General features: G+C 48.8%; 1 pseudogene across 1 annotated transcript in view; it reads right to left on the bottom strand.

Moving 5' to 3' along the window:
• LOC306785519 (C-Jun-amino-terminal kinase-interacting protein 1-like) overlaps positions 1 to 21,630 on the bottom strand; it is a 32,842-nt pseudogene that overhangs the window by 9,134 nt on the left and 2,078 nt on the right. The window contains exons 2-8 of the transcript in view: positions 12,575 to 12,650; positions 10,891 to 11,439; positions 10,005 to 10,594; positions 9,240 to 9,490; positions 6,934 to 7,009; positions 6,687 to 6,853; positions 6,488 to 6,591 (exon numbers count right to left, since the gene is read on the bottom strand). The product of the transcript in view is annotated as a C-Jun-amino-terminal kinase-interacting protein 1-like (transcript). The remainder of the gene's footprint in view (positions 1 to 6,487; positions 6,592 to 6,686; positions 6,854 to 6,933; positions 7,010 to 9,239; positions 9,491 to 10,004; positions 10,595 to 10,890; positions 11,440 to 12,574; positions 12,651 to 21,630) is intronic.

Below are 21,630 nucleotides of genomic sequence, written 5' to 3'. Positions count from 1 at the left end.
GCAGCACTGAGCCCAGCAGCAGTACTGAGCCCAGCAGCAGCACTGAGCCCACCAGCAGTACTGAGCCCACCAGCAGTACTGAGCCCACCAGCAGTACTGAGTCCAGCAGCAGCACTGAGTCCAGCAGCAGTACTGAGTCCAGCACCAGCAGCACTGAGTCCAGCAGCAGTACTGAGTCCAGCACCAGCAGCACTGAGTCCAGCAGCAGCACTGAGTCCAGCAGCAGTACTGAGCCCACCAGCAGTACTGAGCCCACCAGCAGTACTGAGTCCAGCAGCAGCAGCACTGAGTCCAGCACCAGCAGCACTGAGTCCAGCAGCAGCACTGAGTCCAGCAGCAGCAGTACTGAGCCCAGCAGCAGCACTGAGTCCAGCAGCAGCACTGAGTCCAGCAGCAGCAGTACTGAGTCCAGCAGCAGCACTGAGTCCAGCAGCAGCACTGAGTCCAGCAGCAGCAGTACTGAGCCCAGCAGCAGCACTGAGTCCAGCAGCAGCACTGAGTCCAGCAGCAGCAGTACTGAGTCCAGCAGCAGCACTGAGTCCAGCAGCAGCACTGAGTCCAGCAGCAGCAGTACTGAGTCCAGCAGCAGCACTGAGTCCAGCAGCAGCACTGAGTCCAGCAGCAGCAGTACTGAGTCCAGCAGCAGCACTGAGTCCAGCAGCAGCACTGAGTCCAGCAGCAGCAGTACTGAGCCCAGCAGCAGCACTGAGTCCAGCAGCAGCAGTACTGAGCCCAGCAGCAGTACTGAGTCCAGCAGCAGTACTGAGTCCAGCAGCAGCAGTACTGAGTCCAGCAGCAGCACTGAGTCCAGCAGCAGTACTGAGCCCAGCAGCAGCACTGAGTCCTGCAGCAGCAGTACTGAGTCCAGCAGCAGCAGTACTGAGTCCAGCAGCAGTACTGAGTCCAGCAGCAGCAGTACTGAGTCCAGCAGCAGTACTGAGTCCTGCAGCAGCAGTACTGAGTCCAGCAGCAGTACTGAGTCCAGCAGCAGCAGTACTGAGTCCAGCAGCAGTACTGAGTCCAGCAGCAGCACTGAGTCCAGCAGCAGCATTGAGTCCAGCAGCAGCAGTACTGAGTCCAGCAGCAGTACTGAGTCCAGCAGCAGCAGTACTGAGTCCAGCAGCAGCACTGAGTCCAGCAGCAGTACTGAGTCCAGCAGCAGCAGTACTGAGTCCAGCAGCAGTACTGAGTCCAGCAGCAGTACTGAGTCCAGCAGCAGTAGTACTGAGTCCAGCAGCAGCACTGAGTCCAGCAGCAGTACTGAGTCCAGCAGCAGTAGTACTGAGTCCAGCAGCAGCACTGAGTCCAGCAGCAGCACTGAGTCCAGCAGCAGTACTGAGTCCAGCAGCAGTAGTACTGAGTCCAGCAGCAGCAGTACTGAGTCCAGCAGCAGTACTGAGTCCAGCAGCAGCACTGAGTCCAGCAGCAGTACTGAGTCCAGCAGCAGTACTGAGTCCAGCAGCAGTAGTACTGAGTCCAGCAGCAGTACTGAGTCCAGCAGCAGTACTGAGTCCAGCAGCAGTACTGAGTCCAGCAGCAGCAGCACTGAGTCCAGCAGCAGCACTGAGTCCAGCAGCAGCAGTACTGAGTCCAGCAGCAGTACTGAGTCCAGCAGCAGCAGCACTGAGTCCAGCAGCAGCAGTACTGAGTCCAGCAGCAGTACTGAGTCCAGCAGCAGCACTGAGTCCAGCAGCAGCAGTACTGAGTCCAGCAGCAGCACTGAGTCCAGCAGCAGCAGTACTGAGTCCAGCAGCAGTACTGAGTCCAGCAGCAGCACTGAGTCCAGCAGCAGCACTGAGTCCAGCAGCAGCAGTACTGAGTCCAGCAGCAGCACTGAGTCCAGCAGCAGCAGTACTGAGTCCAGCAGCAGCACTGAGTCCAGCAGCAGCACTGAGTCCAGCACCAGCAGCACTGAGTCCAGCAGCAGCACTGAGTCCAGCAGCAGCAGTACTGAGTCCAGCAGCAGCACTGAGTCCAGCAGCAGCACTGAGTCCAGCAGCAGCAGTACTGAGCCCAGCAGCAGTACTGAGCCCAGCAGCAGCACTGAGTCCTGCAGCAGCAGTACTGAGTCCAGCAGCAGCAGCACTGAGTCCAGCAGCAGCAGTACTGAGTCCAGCAGCAGTACTGAGTCCAGCAGCAGCAGTACTGAGTCCAGCAGCAGTACTGAGTCCTGCAGCAGCAGTACTGAGTCCAGCAGCAGTACTGAGTCCAGCAGCAGCAGTACTGAGTCCAGCAGCAGCACTGAGTCCAGCAGCAGCACTGAGTCCAGCAGCAGTACTGAGTCCAGCAGCAGCACTGAGTCCAGCAGCAGAACTGAGTCCAGCAGCAGTACTGAGTCCAGCAGCAGTACTGAGTCCAGCAGCAGCACTGAGTCCAGCAGCAGAACTGAGTCCAGCAGCAGTACTGAGTCCAGCAGCAGCAGTACTGAGTCCAGCAGCAGTACTGAGTCCAGCAGCAGCAGTACTGAGTCCAGCAGCAGTACTGAGTCCAGCAGCAGCAGTACTGAGTCCAGCAGCAGTACTGAGTCCAGCAGCAGCAGTACTGAGTCCAGCAGCAGTACTGAGTCCAGCAGCAGCATTGAGTCCAGCAGCAGCAGTACTGAGTCCAGCAGCAGCATTGAGTCCAGCAGCAGCAGTACTGAGTCCAGCAGCAGTACTGAGTCCAGCAGCAGCAGTACTGAGTCCAGCAGCAGCACTGAGTCCAGCAGCAGTACTGAGTCCAGCAGCAGCAGTACTGAGTCCAGCAGCAGTACTGAGTCCAGCAGCAGTACTGAGTCCAGCAGCAGTAGTACTGAGTCCAGCAGCAGCACTGAGTCCAGCAGCAGTACTGAGTCCAGCAGCAGTAGTACTGAGTCCAGCAGCAGCACTGAGTCCAGCAGCAGCACTGAGTCCAGCAGCAGTACTGAGTCCAGCAGCAGTAGTACTGAGTCCAGCAGCAGCAGTACTGAGTCCAGCAGCAGTACTGAGTCCAGCAGCAGCACTGAGTCCAGCAGCAGTACTGAGTCCAGCAGCAGTACTGAGTCCAGCAGCAGTAGTACTGAGTCCAGCAGCAGTACTGAGTCCAGCAGCAGTACTGAGTCCAGCAGCAGTACTGAGTCCAGCAGCAGCAGCACTGAGTCCAGCAGCAGCACTGAGTCCAGCAGCAGCAGTACTGAGTCCAGCAGCAGTACTGAGTCCAGCAGCAGCAGCACTGAGTCCAGCAGCAGCAGTACTGAGTCCAGCAGCAGTACTGAGTCCAGCAGCAGCACTGAGTCCAGCAGCAGCAGTACTGAGTCCAGCAGCAGCAGCACTGAGTCCAGCAGCAGCAGTACTGAGTCCAGCAGCAGCACTGAGTCCAGCAGCAGCAGTACTGAGTCCAGCAGCAGTACTGAGTCCAGCAGCAGCACTGAGTCCAGCAGCAGCACTGAGTCCAGCAGCAGCAGTACTGAGTCCAGCAGCAGCACTGAGTCCAGCAGCAGCAGTACTGAGTCCAGCAGCAGCACTGAGTCCAGCAGCAGCACTGAGTCCAGCACCAGCAGCACTGAGTCCAGCAGCAGCACTGAGTCCAGCAGCAGCACTGAGTCCAGCAGCAGCAGTACTGAGCCCAGCAGCAGTACTGAGCCCAGCAGCAGCACTGAGTCCTGCAGCAGCAGCACTGAGTCCAGCAGCAGCAGTACTGAGTCCAGCAGCAGTACTGAGTCCAGCAGCAGCACTGAGTCCAGCAGCAGCAGTACTGAGCCCAGCAGCAGTACTGAGCCCAGCAGCAGCACTGAGTCCAGCAGCAGCAGCACTGAGTCCAGCAGCAGCAGTACTGAGTCCAGCAGCAGTACTGAGTCCAGCAGCAGCAGTACTGAGTCCAGCAGCAGTACTGAGTCCTGCAGCAGCAGTACTGAGTCCAGCAGCAGTACTGAGTCCAGCAGCAGCAGTACTGAGTCCAGCAGCAGCACTGAGTCCAGCAGCAGCACTGAGTCCAGCAGCAGTACTGAGTCCAGCAGCAGCACTGAGTCCAGCAGCAGAACTGAGTCCAGCAGCAGTACTGAGTCCAGCAGCAGTACTGAGTCCAGCAGCAGCACTGAGTCCAGCAGCAGAACTGAGTCCAGCAGCAGTACTGAGTCCAGCAGCAGCAGTACTGAGTCCAGCAGCAGTACTGAGTCCAGCAGCAGCAGTACTGAGTCCAGCAGCAGTACTGAGTCCAGCAGCAGCAGTACTGAGTCCAGCAGCAGTACTGAGTCCAGCAGCAGCAGTACTGAGTCCAGCAGCAGTACTGAGTCCAGCAGCAGCACTGAGTCCAGCAGCAGCAGTACTGAGTCCAGCAGCAGTACTGAGTCCAGCAGCAGTACTGAGTCCAGCAGCAGCAGTACTGAGTCCAGCAGCAGCACTGAGTCCAGCAGCAGTACTGAGTCCAGCAGCAGTACTGAGTCCAGCAGCAGCAGTACTGAGTCCAGCAGCAGTACTGAGTCCAGCAGCAGCAGTACTGAGTCCAGCAGCAGTACTGAGTCCAGCAGCAGCACTGAGTCCAGCAGCAATACTGAGTCCAGCAGCAGTACTGAGTCCAGCAGCAGCACTGAGTCCAGCAGCAGTACTGAGTCCAGCAGCAGCACTGAGTCCAGCAGCAGCACTGAGTCCAGCAGCAGCAGCACTGAGTCCAGCAGCAGTACTGAGTCCAGCAGCAGCACTGAGTCCAGCAGCAGCACTGAGTCCAGCAGCAGCAGCACTGAGTCCAGCAGCAGTACTGAGTCCAGCAGCAGCACTGAGTCCAGCAGCAGCACTGAGTCCAGCAGCAGTACTGAGTCCAGCAGCAGCACTGAGTCCAGCAGCAGCACTGAGTCCAGCAGCAGCACTGAGTCCAGCAGCAGCAGCACTGAGTCCAGCAGCAGTACTGAGTCCAGCAGCAGCACTGAGTCCAGCAGCAGCACTGAGTCCAGCAGCAGCACTGAGTCCAGCAGCAGTACTGAGTCCAGCAGCAGCACTGAGTCCAGCAGCAGCACTGAGTCCAGCAGCAGCACTGAGTCCAGCAGCAGTACTGAGTCCAGCAGCAGTACTGAGTCCAGCAGCAGTACTGAGTCCAGCAGCAGCACTGAGTCCAGCAGCAGCACTGAGTCCAGCAGCAGCACTGAGTCCAGCAGCAGCAGCACTGAGTCCAGCAGCACCTCAGCCGTCAGCTCAACAGCCACTGGAAGTTTGTATTGTTCCACTCTGTGCTGAATATAGCAAGAGATGAATTATTCCCCTACTCATTATTCAGAACTCCTACTTGTGTTGCAACAATGAGAAATCAATACAATTATTTGACTCTTTTTTCACAAAGAGGGCAAAGCTGCTGCACAGTAAAAGACATGAGGTGAGAGGAAAGAGCGTGTCTCTGGAGCTTTCAGTGTGCTCTCATGTTCTTGATAAAGATTTGGAGCCAGTGAAGGAAACACAATGATTCCAGCTGCAACAGGCACAGCGTTCCACATTTATAACACACTGAATTTAAATCAGTTAAAGGGTCAATTCACCCAAATCTCACATAGTTTTGGTTTTATTTGTCTTGGCTTTGAGATTTCTCCCTACACCCTCTGCAATAGGTTGAGACAGAGATGAATGAAATTTCACACTTTAAAGTTTTCATTTGGTTGATTGGTCAGCCTCGGCCCACCTGTGGCTGCACATGTAGAATCAGGCTGCAGAAGGCAGATGTAGGTGGAGGGTTGGGCAGAGTTCCCCGTAGCTCTCGGCTAACGCAGTCAGCTTCATGCTCGTCGTCTTGTCAGTTCGGTAGTTTTCGGTTGTCCTGGTCAACGTGTCCTCATACAATGGTTCGGCACTAATAAAGGATTATCGTATCTGATCTTATATCTTACAAAGAGTCGTTCCTCAGTTTTCATGCATTTTCCAAGAATGTCCAGGAACTCATGTAAGATGAAGCTGGTTACTGCTGACAATACAAACCTCCGTCTTCACAGGATACAACTTCGTTAGGTTTAGGCAACATTGTGGTTTGTGTTAAAATAACTGTACGGAAGTTACATGACTAATAACTCAGCGTTTGGATTAAAATTACTACGTGACAAATAAATCAATATTGTGACTTCTGGTTACAGGGACAAGAACCGCAGTCTGCCATACAAACTGCTGTTTCACCCATCTGTCCACCCTGACCTCCTCCCCACACAGTGTTTGTCACTCCTAATACCGGTACATCCCTTTTTGTGATTACATGGAATAAATACAGATTGATTTCATGAGATATACCAATTACATTTATTTTCGTAGGTATAGCTACAAATGGTAAATGAGAACATGTCCAGGCAGGATTGAGCATTTACTTTATAAAAGACATTTGTACCAAGCGATACTTACTTGGAAAATGGTTCAAATTTGTGGGGAAAGTTGAGCCATCTTCAGACGCTACGTCTCTGAAGCCCGCTCGCTAAATACTCAACCTGGAAGTGAACTAGTCGATCACTCCAACGCTGCTGATCAGATTGAATGGTTAGCGTCTGTTGCTCAGTGTCGGTATGTACCTTCTGCATGGCAGCACAGAGCATGTCGTTGCCTTTGTGGATTGGGACCTGAACTGAACCCAGGAATTGCACCAGGAACTGGTCTATCCAGCCATCTTTCTGGACTGCGACAACAAAGGAGAAAAAATAAACGATAATTATGAGATGTTGTTGATGGTAGTGCTGTTCTATTTTTTCATTACAGTTGTTTGCAGTGTACCTTGGTTCATATCTTTAGCCAGCCTGACAGCGTAGAAAGCAGGGAAGATGCCGGTAGCTCCAGTCCTCATGTTGTAACCCTGACACCACAGGTCCTCCGACTGGTTCAGCATTAACACCGGATCATCTGACTCTAGGTACAGCTCGTCTGCATGACGGGGCACAAACCTAAAACATGTACAGATTATTATCTCATGGGTTTATTTGGAAATGTCACAATTAGTTTGTGTGTGTTGATATGTTTAGACCTGTAGACAGCTCTGTGGCTCTGTTGTCGCTCCACTCCGTCCAAAACACAGGAGAACACACCAAATGACCCAGCACCTGAACGATACAGCATTTATGTTACACTCAAAATCGTATCATCACTGACACAACAGCAAGTGATCCAATGTTGACACTTACTGAGGAATGGAGAGTTCAAATGGCCACCACCATGAAAGCGCTGAGAGCTGCTATGAGTTGGAATTGGAAGTTATAGACCTTGACTACTCCTGGTAGCAGCGTGAAAAGAGATACCGAGGTACGCCACTACTCCCGCCCCTTCACCTCGTAGACCCTCAACGTCAATAACACATGTATGTACCGTAAAAGCACATTTAAAAACAATCTACGTTTGAGAAGTGCACAGACCAGAACAGGTAGATTAACATCACAAGTCACAAAATACCGACATAATGACATAACGACATAATGACCGACAATGCACACAACTCAAAGGCACAAATAAAAAACACAGGTCAAAAACCAGCCCCATCAGCAGGAATCACACGCTGGTGACTGAAAGTATCTTTTGAGACTGGACATGAATTCATCAGGATACATCCCCACTGCTACCTTTCTCATTTTAACACACATCCTATGTTTACACCGAGCGTACACTCCACGCCGGCGCTTTAGATCCCCGAAATGGAGACATTTTAAAACACGGCTGACGCCATTTTGGCTTAAAATCGTCAGGGATGCATTTGAGTCTGGACGGGCAGAAACGGAGACCTTTGAAAACAAAGGTGCAGACTCCCACGGTCACTACTTGATTGGGTCTTAGCAGTCTGTCCCCTTGATTACGCAGCAGCTAGTGGAAAGTCAACGTGGATAAGGAATTACAGGTATTGCTGACTGTATTGTTTATTATACTAGCAGCTGTTTTCCAGTTATATTATGCATTTTAAAATACTACTACTGCGTACATGTGCAAGAGTCAAGCTTTTATTTGAACGCTTTGTCCAGGGGCGTGGTCAGCCTCACGGAGCGGACGTTTGAAGGCACCGTTCCCTACTTTGAGGAGGGCTTGTGCTTAATTTTATACAACTATTGTGAAGCTCACAAAGAAACTGTAAACGACCAAAAGCATCAATTAAAACTGTTTTAAAATGAAAAGGTAGGAGTGTGGTTGTCGCCTCAATGGAAGGGGCAGATCTAATGCTGTCTCACAGCATAGGGACTGAAACAGCAGCGCAGCGGTCACCCGTGTGCTGAAGTTTGACTTGCGGGAGAGCCAGTAGCCCCAAGTCAGCTGACCTGAGGGACCTCAAAGGAGAATGAGAGCTTAGGTATTGTGTAATACAAGAGAGGGCCAGCCCATAAAGATAAACAGGAGAATCTTCAAATTAATTCTGAACCATACTGGCAGCCAGTAGAGAGAGGCCAGAATATGGGTGATATGGTCCCTCCTCCGGGTACCTGTGAGGAGCCAGGCTGCAGCGTTCTGGACCAGTTTCAGGCAGGACAGGAACTACTGACGAATCCCAGTATAAAGGGAGTTGCAGTAGTGCCACTGGGCGGATGTAAAGGCTTGAGAATGTCATCCAAGCAATGATTCCCGAGACTTTTTGTGGAACTTTACTGAATTAAGCAGCACTAACATGGCAATGCGGTGGACATTTCCACAGTAGTTACTTCCTACAGTGATGCTCATAAGGACTGGTGTATTGTTACTTTTGTTTCTCGGTTCTTCTGTAAAATATTTAATCGTATTTGGAATATTTCATTTTATAGTATTCTATTCTATTTCTTTAGCAATTTTGTTATTGGTTTCTGGGACAAACTCATTTAATTTCAGGTTCTGTGCATGATTGTGTGTGTGACCAATAAATGTAATTTGATATGATATGAATTTGTGAAAAACTGCGACATACAAATGACAAAGACTTTGTCGGCTGGAAGCAAAACAAAATCTCATTTCATTGTGACGATCAGGCTTCAGCTGAACCTCACTGCCTCCAGCTGATCAACTGCCAACGTGTCTCAAGTCAGTTTTTTGACAGTAACAATGTAAGCTTCAACACACTCAATCAGCAGAAATGTGCATTGATGTGATGAATAAAGTGAACTTCCAACCATTATATAAACCCGATCAAGACTATATCACATATAGTATCAGTGAATATACTTATCACCCTAATGAACTTATTCCTCTCTCTGCACAATGTCTAATCACAGAGAAGAGAGCTGTGATGCAGACAATATAAAAACCTTCGTCACATTTCTGTGTCTGATTATTTATTTCTAAAATATTTTTGATTCAAACTAAATATTGAGATAACATACAAACCTGTGGTGCTGTAATGACTGCTGTTGTTGGAAAACAGGTTGAGGAACTTCTTACTTCTGGAAGCTGCTGGTCTTCCTCCATTAGACTCTTCTTCCTCTGAAGTTGTGGTTGACGTTACCTTGGACGGCTTGCAGATCTTTGCCACAACTTCCCTCCTCCTTTTCACCTCTTCCTCCCTCTTCCTCTTCAAATCCTCTTCCCTCCTTCTCTTCATCTCGTCCTCCTTTCTTCGGTTTTCTTCCTCGTTCCTTCTGTCTTGGAACCAAAAACAAGGAAAAGTTAAACCACTAGCAGCAATTAGCAGGAACAAAGGAACCATGCAAACAGACAGTGTATTCTTGATTTCAACTTCAGACCATCTTCTGTCCTGAAGCTGCACATGCAGTATCATCGAGTGAGGTGCTCCACAAAGCTTAATATTGGGTCCTCTACTCTTGAAGTAAATCACTGGACAAATAAACAAAATAAGTACCCACTAGGGCTTTTGTCTAGGAGCCCGCTGCTCATGTCCTGAGTGAAACTTAAAGTAAAGGTTTTGTCATGTCAATCGTTAGTCACGTGAGTCGTAATGTCTTTCGTTAAGCACCATCAGGTGTAAACTTAGTTTGTACACAAGATGTCTTCAACCTAACAGGCAGATAAAAATGGAATTTACTGAGAACATTCATGCTCCCAGAGGGACAAACCTTTACATTTCATGAACTTTAATGAACTGTTTGGGACAGAAGAGAGCTCAGCCATGTTAAAAAAAACAACAACCTGTACCTTGCTTCCTTGCTCCCTCTCTCCTCTCCTCTTCCTTTCCTCCTCATACTCTGGATCTTCCTCCTCATTGGCTGACTGATAGACCGTCTCTGCAGCACTGTCATCATTGTGCTCATTGTAACTGTGCAAGCAGTCCTTGAGGCTGACCAGCTCTAATTGAGCGTGTTCATCGACTACCCGAGTGTATTTAACAGAGTCATAGTTTAACAGTGCCATAGCTTCACTCTGTGGTACAGTCTGAGCAGCCGCACCATCTCCCTGAGTGACAGAGTTGGTGCCATCCACCTCAGTGTTATAGTCACCTTTTCCTCCCCTTGCTTCCACCTCTGACTTGGTACAGTCCATCTCTGTTTTTTCATTATCTGTAAGGCAGGGGGTTGGACCAATCTGGACGTTCAGGCAGGGAGTTGGGTCTCCCTCCCCCTCTTCTTCACTGATGTCAGGGTCGATTCGGTGGAATAGAGAAGGATGCAGAGGCCCTGGTGGGGGTCCCTCGGTATCTGAGCTGAGGGACATTCTGTTTGACCCCCCCTCGCTGCTGGACCGGGAGAGGATAGGGGGGTTGTCTTGAGTCCTGTCATGGTTTTGGCCTTAAAACACACAATATGTTAGGTATAAAGTGATTAGATGAAAGGAGTCACTTGCGAGCTGCTTGCAAACAAAATGGGAATCAAATATGGAGAAAATGATGTATGAACCAGAGATATGATTAGATCGATTACATGGACCTTCCCTTGAAAAGTCATGTTGTGGCATGATACAGATATTGAAAAGAGCAAACTAGTACTTTAATCAGAATGAAGCCAGTCATTTCACAGCACTAATCTTATCACTAAGTATAAAAGCTACAACACTCACCGCCCTGTGCTAACGGGAGGTTCGTTACCTTGGTCTTGTGTCTTGTCCTCGGTTCTTGGTGCTACAGGCGTGCGTGGGACCACCATGGATGTCAGATAAACTTCCTGGTTAGACAGTATGTCATTGGGCTTCAACACCCCGACTTTGTTTACCCCTTTAGCAGCTACTTTTACTTTCCCATCAGCCCCCCGGCTTTTCAGTCCATTTGTTTCCCTTGGCCTCTGATGTCCATTTCTCTCTTTCTCCTTCCCCCTGGACTGCTCACACAGTCTTCCTCCTCTCCTATCGTCCTTCCCCGCTGTCCCTCCATCCTTTCCTCTGATGTCTCCTAAGCTCCTCTCTCTCATTGCTGGGGCTCCTCTTCCTCCTCTCTTTTGACTCCTCGGTGTGCTGGAGGACTGTGTGTGTGTGGCGCCTGAAACCTGTCGAGCTCGCGTGTCTACGGCGGTGGCAGCGGCCTGAGAGTGAGCTTTGCTGTTCACTCCGTTGGCTGTGGGTGCTTTTGGGGCCGGGCGGCGCGTTCTGTGCTGAACTTTGTCCTCCGCTTTTGGCTGGCTATCCGGTGGAGCTAGATCCCCTTAAGACACACAGAAAAAAACAAAGGTATTAGATTCTTTATTAGGCAATCAGTTGTACACAAAGGGATTATCAAAGTAGCATACAGTCGGAAATTTATCCTGGATAAATAGGAATTACAGCAACTGAAAAACAATGCACATGATTCATTTAAAATATTTCAAGAACATTTTCTCCTTCATTCTCGAGGATAGTTAGATAGATAGCCTGGAATCCACCCAAATTCTAGCTTTGATCAAAGAGATTAAAACAGGAGCTTCAACCATGTAAACTCTTCCACTGTAAATCACCAGTCCTCTGTTAAATAGGAGGTTCATCCTTTTGCTGTGTACAGGTCCACAAGCTTATGTTTGTTCTACTGAATGAGGGTTCTGAAAACCCTTCCAGATCTAGAAGAAAATCAAGCTCTGAGAAAGGATCAGTCGCATCATGAGTTTCCATCTTAACCTCCTCCTCAGTCAGTCTGTCAGCCCACCTGCTCAGGATATACGAGCTCTGCCGAAGGGAGATCAGTCCAAGAAGAGAGGCCATAGCTGGTGAGGCCAGCTACATCCACCACTTTCCTCAGGGTGATAAATCCAGGCGCATAGCATGCTGGTGATGCATGGTGTTGTATTGTCCTGGATGTCCATCCTGGCTCCATTAACGAGAGGTTCCTCTAGTAACCAGTGCAGCGAGCAACTAGGTTCCAGTCTCTTTCATTTAAAAAAGTTCCACACCGTAAAAGGTCAATAGGAGGTAATCCACACAGCTTTAAAAGATTCAAATCCATTAAAAGAGTTCAGTGTCTCCAGACCAGCTACCTTCCTTAAAATACAGTTTGTTACGTCTGTCCACCCCGTGGACCGTCACAGGACGGATACGTTTGAAAGCTACGGGGTTACCTATAGTGTGGACGGGCGTAAACGCATAGGTTTGGAAACGATGACGTAGACAACACATAAACCGATACTTGTTCATCTACATTTTGTTTACGGATCAAATTATTGATGGCAACAGAGCTTTAAATGTCAATTCTTTGAAAATATCTAATTCTGCAAGAGTTTAACTGTATCTGAAGCAGGGCGATGAAGTTGGAATTGACATTGTTGCTTTTTTTTGGTTGGTTGTTTTTCAGTGTCATTTAGTGTCCATACCTGTAATATGTGGGGAGGAGGAACAGGAGTCCTTCCAGCTGTCCTTCTTGCCGAAAGAGTTGTTGTTGATGGAGTCCTGGATAGAGTTAGTGAAACAGAGCATCAATGTAGGAGCAAAAACCAACACATGATTGGTTTATCTCACACACACACACACACGGTTTAGCCTGAGGTGTTAATCCATAACTCCTGTCTGCTTACTGTAGTCTACCTGAGAGGATTATAGCTACAAACAGTGATATACATGGAGCAGCAGGGATCTGCTCGGTAACTACGATTCACCAGAATAAGTCAAAACTTTAGACACTAAATTAGACATTACATTATGTGCTATACATGAGTGTTTCACTATTTGCTGCATCTAATAATCGATCTCTCTGTCTGTCTGTCTGTCTGTCTGTCTGTCTGTGACCAGGGTGCATCATATCAACGTTGACGTCATGGAATGCTGACTCACTTACTGACATCACATCATGCAACTTCTTTCCCTCTTGCACACCCCATTAAGTTACTATGGCTACTGTGTGTGTGTGTGTGTGTGTGTGTGTGTGTGTGTGTGTGTGTGTGTGTGTGTGTGTGTGTGTGTGTGTGTGTGTGTGTGTGTGTGTGTGTGTGTGTGTGTGTGCGCCTGTGTGTGTGTGTGCCTGTGTGTGTGTGTGTGTGTGTGAGAGAGGGAGACAGAGAGAGACAGTGGCAGAATCAATCATCTCTCTCTGTGTTAAGCACAGCCCTCTCGATGATGACATCCTCTTCCAGACTGATGCTACAGCGTATGTGGTGATTTCAATGTGCAGACAGAAATCTGATGAAGCCAGTTTTAACAACAATCGTCTCATTGCCATTTATCATCTTCTGATGCAAAGAAATACAGTAGCTGTGGCACTGTAAGAATGCAGTTGAGAGACTTTAAAGGATCTGCCTTTTGGTTAATTTCCCCTTTAGAACTATCACAGTAAAGCCAACCCTTTCTGCTCAATTTTTCTCACAAAAAGAGTCAAGGCAATTCGGATCTGGCAGCCACACTTCTTGCAGAGTTGGTGATCAGAGAACAACCTCGTGCCCAACATGAACAAAAAACCAAGGAGCTGATCGGTCATTGGAAAAATGAGGTGAGGACTACACCCCTGTCTACGTCAATGGAACTAAGGTGGAGTTTTAAGTTCCTGGGAATCAGCATTACAAACAACGTGACCACCTGGTGGTAAAGGACAAACCGGCTATATTACTTAAAGAGAAACTGAACCCTTAAACACTTATCCAGGAAAAAAACAACATATATAGGTATTTAGTCGTGTTGTTGATGGACTCAGGTCCAAATCTTCACACTTTAGGTTGTAGATTCAGCAAACGCTAGCTCCCATGGACTTCACTACATCTTTATTTTAAATTGTTCCCTTTTTGTGTAAATAAATTGAGCGCATATGATCCACTCATCAACATCGAAGAAGGAAGCGTGGGGATTGGAAAAAGTGCACCTGACCTTGGGTCAATCACCGCCCACAGCATCTTCCAACCTCCCAGCTAGACCAAACTCTACCAAAAGCAAAGATTGCCCAAGGAGGAGACAAGCTAACCCAGCTAGGACCTAAGGCTATTCCACTACCCAGTCTGCTCAGCTAATGTTGCATTGCAAGAAAAATGGATGAAATGAGACTCCAGGCTAAACCAGGAACAGGAGGTCTGTGACTGACCACATCTGGCTCAATCGTGACATCCCAGATAAAGCTGGAGTGGGTGACAGAGATCCAAGCATGGAGCAATGCTAATCCGAAGTAGTATCCAAAAAGTTCCACTGACAAAGGCTTACTAGAATCAGAATCAGAACCGTTTATTGCCAAGCAAGTTTTCACCTGCAAGGAATTTGTCGTGGCAGAAGGTGCATAACATTCAACAATAAACAATAACATTTAACTGTCAACAACAATCAGCACAGTGCAGGAAATAGAAACATATTTAAAATGTACAATAAGATATTGAATATAGGATATAGAATAAAGTGCACACAAAAACAGATAACAGGACTGTAAACCAAGTGAAGTGTATGAAATGTTAAAAGTGACGAGTGTGTTTAAATAGAGAGACAGGGATGTGCAGGGGAGAGACCAGAAGGAAATGTCCTGGGGATGACAGAGTCAGTAGGGACCCGGGCTTTGTTAATGAGCCCGACTGCGGACGGGAAGAAACTGTTTGTGTGTCGTGAGGTCTTAGTTCTGATGGACCGCAGCCTCCTGCCAGATGGAAGGGGCACAAACAGATCATGTCCAGGGTGAGAGGGGTCGGCAACAATCTTTTGTGCTCGCTTCAGGGTTCTTGAAGAGAACAAGTCCTGGAGGGACGGCAGATTGCAGCCAATCACCCTCTCAGCAGAGCGAATGATGCGCTGCAGTCTGCCCTTGTCCTTGGCAGTGGCTGCAGCGTACCAGACCGTGATGGAGGAGCAGAGGATGGACTCAATGATGGCTGTGTAGAAATGCACAATCATTGTCTTTGGCAGGTTGAATTTCTTCAGCTGCCTCAGGAAGTACATCCTCTGCTGAGCCTTCTTGGTGATGGAGCTGATGTTCAGCTCCTACTTGAGGTCCTGGGATATGATGGAGCCCAGGAAGCGGAAGGACTCCACCATGTCGACGTGGGGAGCCACACACAGTGATGGGGGCTGGTGGGGCTGCGTTCTTCCTAAAATCCACAACCATCTCCACTGTCTTTAGAGCGTTGAGCTCTAGGTTGTTCAACCTGCACCAGGTCACCAGATGGTCAGTCTCCCACCTGCAGGTGGACTCATCCCCACCAGAGATGAGTCCAATGAGGGTGGTGTCATCCGCGAACTTCAGGAGCTTGACGGACTGGTGACTGGAGGTGCAGCTGTTGGTGTACAGGGAGAAGAGAACAGGGGAAAGAATGCAGCCTTGGGGGGAACCGGTGCTGATGGTCCTGGAGGATAAGACGTGCTTTCCCAGCTTGACGTGCTGCTTCCTGTCAGACAGGAAGTCTGTGATCCACTTGCAGGTGGAGTCGGGCACGTGCAGCTGGGAGAGCTTGCTATGCAGCAGAGACGGGATGATGGTGTTGAAAGCAGAGCTGAAGTCCACAAACAGGATCCTGGCGTAGGTTCCTGGGGAGTCCAGATGCTGGAGGATGAAGTGATGGGCCAAGTTGACTGCGTCATCCACAGATCTGTTGGCTCTGTAGGAGAACTGCAGGCGGTCCAGGAGTGGGTCAGTGAGGGTTTTAAGGTGAGACAGGACAAGGCGCTCAAAAGACTTCATGACCACAGAGGTCAGGGCGACGGGCCTGTAGTCATTAAGTCCTGTGATCCTTGGTTTTTTAGGGACAGGGATGATGGTGGAGACCTTGAAGCAGGCTGGTACATGGCAAGTCTCCAGTGAGGTGTTGAAAATGTCTGTAAACACCGGAGACAGCTGGTCAGCACAATACTTCAGGATGGAGGGGGAGACAGAGTCCGGGCCGGCTGCTTTGTGGGGGTTCTGTTTTTTGAAGAGCCTATATATATCTCTCTCCAGGATAGCGAGAGTCGTCACTGGGGAGGGGGGTGGAAGGGCACTTGGGTGGGTGATACAAAGGCATGGTCCCCTGCTGAGCCCGGGGAGGCGGGGCTGGTGGACTGGTGATGGTTGATGGGGCTGTGGGGGATGGAGTCAGGACTGTCCCATTGTCTTTCAAAGCGGCAGCAGTACTCATTCAGCTCGTTTGCCAGGCGGAGGTTGTTCACGGAGTGGGGGGTCTTAGGCTTGTAGTTGGTGATCTGCTTGAGACCTCTCCAGACAGAAGCAGAGTCATTGGCTGAGAGCTGATGTTGCAGCTTTTACAGACGTTTAGCATCTCTCACCGCTTTGCTAAACCTGTATTTCGACTCTTTATACAAGTCCTTGTCCCCACTCTTGAAAGCCTGATCTTTCTGCAGCCTTAGCTGTCTGAGTTCTGCTGTGAACCAGGGTTTGTCGTTGTTATAACTCACCCTGGTGCTTGTTGGAACACAGCTGTCCTCACAGAAGCTGATATATGAAGTTACAGCCTCTGTAAAGTCATCCAGACTGTTGGTAGCAGTCCTGAATACATCCCAGTCTGTACAGTCCAAACACGCCTGAAGGTCCTCCAGAGCTTCACTGGTCCACTTCTTGAATTTCATCACCACAGGTTTACATAGCTTGAGTTTCTGCCTGTAAGCAGGAATCAGATGGACGACGACGTGGTCTGAGTGTCCCAGTGCAGCCCGAGGGACGGCGTGATAGGCCCCGCTGATTGATGTGTAACAGTGATCAAGAATGTTCTCCTCTCTGGTTGGGCATTTTATAAACTGTCTGTATTTGGGGAGTTCATGGCTGAGGTTTCCTTTGTTGAAGTCGCCGAGGACAATAACTAGAGAGTCCGGGTAGGTCGGCGTATCTGATCGGCGAGTGTCTTCTGTGCTGCCTGCACATTGCTTTGCGGCGGCATGTAAACACCGATCAGAATGAATGAAGTGAACTCGCGGGGGGAGTAAAATGGTTTATAGTTAATAGAGTGGTCTCGTGTGACGTCACAGTTTAGCTGTCGGCCATGTTGGAGTACACACAAAGCCACTGGCATGCACGGCTGAGTCGCATAACCTATCGGTGGTGAACTTTTGTGCTGTCTTTGGTTGTGGCAGCAGAGCTGATAGAGACAAGAAATCATTCTTTCGTTTGCCAGCGGTCATTACACATCAAGGAAATGACACGAAGGAGCTATCCAAGCGACGTCGCGAGAAATGGCTGTCACGCATCTCTCGAGATATAAAGGATGGAATTTGGCGTACACTAGAGTATGTGCGGATCACTTTATAAGTGGTCAGTGATTTTATTTACAAATTCGTTTGTGAACAGTATTTAATAAAGGAAATATAAATTAAACTTGGACATGAGAAGGTTACCGAAGCTTCATCGGCCCGTGACAGCAGTCGGTACCAGAGACGTGTCGAGCGTGTACAACAGGCGAAACACAGAGATGCAGCCTCAGCATTGCTTGATATGAGTTTAACGTCAGATCATATATATATATATATGTGTGTGTGTGTGTGTGGGGGGGGGATGAAGTTAGGGGTTGGTTGAAAGTGAATTCCTACACACACGCACACAATGACATGCACGTACAATGTAAACAAACACACGTGTCTGTTTGCACTGAGTAAACATTGAATATTGCTAAATATCTGACCAGATCTGTATATATTGTCAAGAAGAGTTGAGCCCACAGAGCTGCCTCGAAAACATGCATACACGATCAGGGGAAGGTCAGGATATAAAAAGCATATAATCAGAAATCAATAGTTAAAGTGTAATCTAAAGATAAAGTGTATGATCGTTACATAACAAATGTTTAATACATAGAGTGATTTAACAAATGTAGACCTGATAATAATAATATGTGTATCTGAGTATAGTGCAGTCTGAGTGTAGAAAGTACGGAGAAAGAGGAAGTAAGCAGGGTGTTGGCTTCAAGGGATGGGGAAATAATGATGGTTGAGAAGAAAAGACACAAGGCACAATAATGATGAAGGATGAGATCAATAATCATTTTATAAGCAAATGTGTACTAACCAAACCGATTTAACAAATGTAAAAACTGATTAACAAATGTTCTGTGTGACCGGAGCTGCGATGTAAGAAAAGTGCTTGTCAGGATGACTTGCAGAAATTAGGAGAAGACTGTTGCAAGAGATGAGTCAGAGGCAGGAAGCCTGGACTTATATGGACATGTTCGAACCCAACATCCTTTCCAGAGGGTGGGGGGGATGAGAGCATGTATTGAGCAGGAGGGGGGCTAACAGCCCAAATGATGAATAAAAGAAGTGGTTTGCTTGCTGCAAGCTGGGATTTCATCGCGGATGCCGTCCAAGCGCATCGGAAGAAGATACTGAAGCCTGCAGCTGATGTATTGAGGGCTTCGTCTCTGTTCACGGAAAAGAGACCTCTGTTCGTGGACATTGAGATTAAAAGACGAAGGTTCTAACTCTCCCCACCGCTCGCCTCTTAACATCTGGACAACTGAGGAGCCGCAGCTGCCTGAGAAAGACTTTGTACTGAGTTTTGAAGACTGCTGAACGGGCTCCGTTGCGGAGCGGGAGGACCGAGGGTCCGGCCGGACCTTCGCTCCTAACAACTCCAAAAGAACCTTTTCATCGCACCATTGGACATCCAGCTCCAACCGAGCCGTCTCGGCAACTAAAACTAATGAGTATAATCGAAGAAGATAATTAAATTGACTAATCATGTGTAGTGACATTTTATGTGAGCTGTAGCTGTAACCCTTGCAAAACTAACTAAATATAACCTGCAATAAATATCTAATCTGCATTTAAAGTGAAATCCTCAAGTGCATTAATTTGCCGAAGTAGTAATGAGTTCCTCGTGACAGTAAAAAGTTAAAGCTATTGTATGTCTAACAACTGAGTTCTGAAAGGTTATCCTAGAGACCGAATCCACTTAACAATCCCTTACGGTTTTAGCAAGAATTAATCCTAGCCGTTAAAACCTAACCTGGCATTTACCAAGAGCGCGGATCCATAAGAGGGAAGCTGCCATAACCGACGCGACTGGTGGGAGCGCCCGGGGCCAGGACTGGTCTCTCGGCCGAGCGCGCTCTGACTGGAGGAAGAAGGGTAGACGTCGGGAGTAACGGCAGTTAGCGGAGCCAGGCGAGTTCCCTCGCCAGAACACCAGCTCGAGAATCTTTTAATAGAGAGCTGAGTCAGTAATTAGCCCCGTATCGGGCCAGAAGTACCCAGGATCTAACAATATTTACCCTCCCAATGACGAGATGAGAATTCTCGAGCCCTTTTGTAGCACTCCAACTCGTCTTTTGTGTAAGGACTGGGGGTGTTCACGAGATACGTGTAGATGTTGGCGTAGTTTACCGATGGAAGATAAGTAGGATCGGCACTGAAACGATCTGCACTCATCGTATAGGGATCCAAGTTACCAATAACCGTCAATTTGGCCAGGTAGCGAACCTTTGATGCACTATCCAGTGATTCAAAGTATGGTATTTTCGCCGCACTTCCTTGTTTACTCGCCGCCATGTAGGATCTGTATGTACTCCAACATGGCGGACAGACCTCGTAACTAAGGAGATCGTGACGTCGGTGAGACCACTCTATAGTGAAAGATTCCAGATCCGGAGAACAGTGCTGTAGAATCACTGTCACATCGTTACACCAGCCACTGTTGGTATAAAAACAGATTCCCCCACCTTTCGATTTGCCGGAGAGCTCTGTGTCGCGGTCCGCTCTGAACAGCTGGAAGCCCGCCAGCTGGAGCGCAGAGTCCGGTATCACTCCACAGAGCCAGGTCTCGGTGAAGCACAGAACGGGAGATGAAGAAAAGTCTCTGTCTTTCCCCACCAGTAGTCTCTGTCTTTCCACACTCCCTCAGTCGCATTCCTTGGTTTCATCATATCCCCGAAATGTGTCCAGATGGACTCCTCTAAGGTCAGTGCTGTATGGGCTTATTGGCCCACGGCAACTAGTCGTAAGTTAGTTTGTTTCCTAGGTTTTGCTCATTTTTTCAGACGTTTTATCAGGAACTTTAATTCTGTTGCTGCCCCTCTGCATGCTTTCACCTCACCTCATGTCAAGTTCCAGTGGTCTCCCCAGGCAGATCAGGCATTTCGTATAGTGAGGGAGTTTCACCTCTGCACCCATCCTCGCTGTCCCGAACACTAGTTAATTGTGCATTGAGCTGCTGGCAGTCAAGGTAGGAAGCTGAGCAGCCCTTCTTGGTTTGGACCGACCATAAGAACCTGTAATACATCTGGTCAGCCAAGCAGCTCAATGCCAGGTAAGCAAGGTGGGCTTTTCTTTAACTGTTTCCATTTCTTCCTGTCTCACCGTCCCGGCACTAAGAACCTTAGGCCTGATGCTCTGTTCTTCCTGTTTGATCTCAAGTCTGTCCCCAGTTCTCCCACCAGTATTCTGCCCTCTTCCTGTGTGGTGGGGGAAGTCCCATGGAGCATTGAGAAGACAGTCCGGCAAGCTAGGTAACACTCAGCTGCCAGAGAACCTGTCCTCCAAACCAGTTGTTTGTCCCTGTTACATGCCGTGTTGTGCTTGTGATCTCCTTCTGCTTACCCTCAGTGTCCTCTCGGGTGCCACCCTCTGTCCCGGATGCCAGCTGCAGCGGCTGATTGGATGCGGCTGCGGTCAATCGCGATTAGGAGAGGAGCGCCTCATGGACAACCCCTTGGGCAACACGTAGTAGTGGAGCTGCGTGTGTGTCGGTGTGAAGCTGTGGATCACCATTGGATCACCTTTGTTCCAGCCGTGTGGGCTGTTGTCGGTATAGTGTCAAATAGTGTCGCTTTCTTTCTATAAGAAAGTAGTTTTCAGTTGGGTCCTTGCGAGCATTTAATCTGTCTGAATAAATCTCTTTCGTTAACCCTCATCAGTTGCTCATTCTCTCTTTCCCCGGGAAATTAACACCGTTACTCCCCGCATCCCTTAGACACCAAAAGGGGGAACGTAACAGTCCCCGTCTCTCTCCCCTTGCAAGTCATATTGGGCTCACACCTCTTGCCTCTCCTGTTATCCAGGGGTAGGGAGGACTGGGTTCGTCATCAAATAATGCTTCTGATGGCCATCTATGGAAAAGGTGGTTGTGGAATATGTGGCTGCTTGCCCCGTGTGTGTTCGAAACAAGGTCTCCTGATGCCAACCTCCTGGTCTTTTACATCCCCTTCCTGTGCCTCACCGCCGCTGGTCTGACACCTCCTTAGCCTTCGTCACTGGGTTTCCAGCCTCTGAAGGTAACACCCCCATCGTCATGGTGGTGGACAGATTCTAAAAGAGGGTTCATTTTATCCCATTGCTCAACTGCCTTCTCCCAAGGAGATGTTGTGTCATGTGTTTTGCACACATGGATTCCCCAGAGATCTGGTGCTGGACCACATGTTGTTTAGTATGATTGCTTATTTAATTGTTTATCGGATTTTTCGACTATTTGGCAGCCTTTAATGGACAAAATGTTCCACAAGAACAAGACCTTTGTGTTTTAATGTCACCAATGCAGAAGAGGCCAGCCAAG

Source organism: Melanostigma gelatinosum, assembly GCF_949748355.1.
Source record: "Melanostigma gelatinosum genome assembly, chromosome: 1".
Taxonomy (NCBI): Eukaryota; Metazoa; Chordata; class Actinopteri; order Perciformes; family Zoarcidae; genus Melanostigma; species Melanostigma gelatinosum.
This window is presented reverse-complemented; position numbering and strand designations above follow the sequence as displayed.